Raw genomic sequence first — 2460 nt, 5'->3', positions numbered from 1 at the left:
CCGGCTGTTGCTTAATCTGATCCCCGCTGCTCCTGATACTAAGGGCAGCTGCCTAATGTGCTCCCCACTGTTGGACAATGGCTTCCCCGCCGTTGGTTGATGCTTTCCCCGCCTTTGGTGGACGTTTTCCCGAAACTGGTTAATGAGTTCCCACGAAACTGGTTAATGAGTTCCCACGAAGTTGTTTTCCCCGCTGCTGGTTCATTTGTACCCCGCTGCTCCTGATACTAAGGGCAGCTGCTTAATGTGCTCCCCCCTGTTGGACAATGGCTTCCCCGCCGTTGGTGCATGTTTTCCCCGCCTTTGGTGGACGTTTTCCCGAAACTGGTTAATGAGTTCCCCCGAAACTGGTTAATGAGTTCCCACGAAACTGGTTAATGAGTTCCCACGAAGCTGTTTTCCCCGCTGCTGGTTCATTTGTACCCCGCTGCTCCTGATACTAAGGGCAGCTGCTTAATGTGCTCCCCCCTGTTGGACAATGGCTTCCCCGACGTTGGTGCATGTTTTCCCCGCCGTTGGTGGAAGTTTTCCCGAAACTGGTTAATGAGTTCCCCCGAAACTGGTTAATGAGTTCCCCCGCGGTTGGCTGATCTTTTCCCGGCTGTTGCTTAATCTGATCCCCGCTGCTCCTGATACTAAGGGCAGCTGCTTAATGTGCTCCCCCCGGTTGGACAATGCCTTCCCCGCCGTTGGTTGATGCTTTCCCCGCCTTTGGTGGAAGTTTTCCCGAAACTGGTTAATGAGTTCCCCCGAAACTGGTTAATGAGTTCCCACGAAACTGGTTAATGAGTTCCCACGAAGTTGTTTTCCCCGCTGCTGGTTAATTTGTACCCCGCTGCTCCTGATACTAAGGGCAGCTGCTTAATGTGCTCCCCCCGGTTGGACAATGGCTTCCTCGCCGTTGGTTCATGCTTTCCCCGCCTTTGGTGGAGGTTTTCCCGAAACTGGTTAATGAGTTCCCACGAAACTGGTTAATGAGTTCCCAGGAAACTGGTTAATGAGTTCCCCCGCGGTTGGTTGATCTTTTCCCAGGCTGTTGCTTAATCTGATCCCCGCTGCTCCTGAGACTAAGGGCAGCTGCTTAATGTGCTCCCCACTGTTGGACAGTGGCTTCCCCGCCGTTGGTTGATGCTTTCCCCGCCTTTGGTTGATGTTTTCCCGAAACTGGTTAATGAGTTCCCACGAAACTGGTTAATGAGTTCCCCCGCGGTTTCCTGATCTTTTCCCGGCTGTTGCTTAATCTGATCCCCGCTGCTCCTGATACTAAGGGCAGCTGCTTAATGTGCTCCCCCCTGTTGGACAATGGCTTCCCCGCCGTTGTTTGATGTTTTCCCCGCCTTTGGTGGAAGTTTTCCCGAAACTGGTTAATGAGTTCCCCCGAAACTGGTTAATGAGTTCCCACGAAACTGGTTAATGAGTTCCCCCGCGGTTGGTTGATCTTTTCCCGGCTGTTGCTTAATCTGATCCCCGCTGCTGCTGATACTAAGGGCAGCTGCTTAATGTGCTCCCCCCTGTTGGACAAAGGCTTCCCCGCCGTTGTTTGATGTTTTCCCCGCCTTTGGTGGACGTTTTCCCGAAACTGGTTAATGAGTTCCCACGAATCTGGTTAATGAGTTCCCCCGCGGTTGGCTGATCTTTTCCCGGCTGTTGCTTAATCTGTTCCCCGCTGCTCCTGATACTAAGGGCAGCTGCTTAATGTGCTCCCCCCTGTTGGACAATGGCTTCCCCGCCGTTGGTGCATGTTTTCCCCGCCTTTGGTGGAAGTTTTCCCGAAACTGGTTAATGAGTTCCCACGAAACTGGTTAATGAGTTCCCCCGCGGTTGGCTGATCTTTTCCCGGCTGTTGCTTAATCTGATCCCCGCTGCTCCTGATACTAAGGGCAGCTGCTTAATGTGCTCCCCCCTGTTGGACAATGGCTTCCCCGCCGTTGGTGCATGTTTTCCCCGCCTTTGGTGGATGTTTTCCCGAAACTGGTTAATGAGTTCCCACGAAACTGGTTAATGAGTTCCCCCGCGGTTGGTTGATCTTTTCCCGGCTGTTGCTTAATCTGATCCCCGCTGCTCCTGATACTAAGGGCAGCTGCTTCATGTGCTCCCCCCTGTTGGACAGTGGCTTCCCCGCCGTTGGTGCATGTTTTCCCCGCCTTTGGTGGACGTTTTCCCGAAACTGGTTAATGAGTTCCCACGAAACTGGTTAATGAGTTCCCACGAAACTGGTTAATGAGTTCCCCCGCGGTTTCCTGATCTTTTCCCGGCTGTTGCTTAATCTGATCCCCGCTGCTCCTGATACTAAGGGCAGCTGCTTAATGTGCTCCCCCCTGTTGGACAATGGCTTCCCCGCCGTTGGTGCATGTTTTCCCCGCCTTTGGTGGAAGTTTTCCCGAAACTGGTTAATGAGTTCCCACGAAACTGGTTAATGAGTTCCCACGAAGTTGTTTTCCCCGCTGCTGGTTCATTTGC

The sequence above is a fragment of the Mustelus asterias genome, unplaced genomic scaffold (assembly GCF_964213995.1).
Source record: "Mustelus asterias unplaced genomic scaffold, sMusAst1.hap1.1 HAP1_SCAFFOLD_372, whole genome shotgun sequence".
In the NCBI taxonomy this organism is placed as follows: domain Eukaryota; kingdom Metazoa; phylum Chordata; class Chondrichthyes; order Carcharhiniformes; family Triakidae; genus Mustelus; species Mustelus asterias.
Note: the sequence above shows the minus strand (reverse complement) of the source record.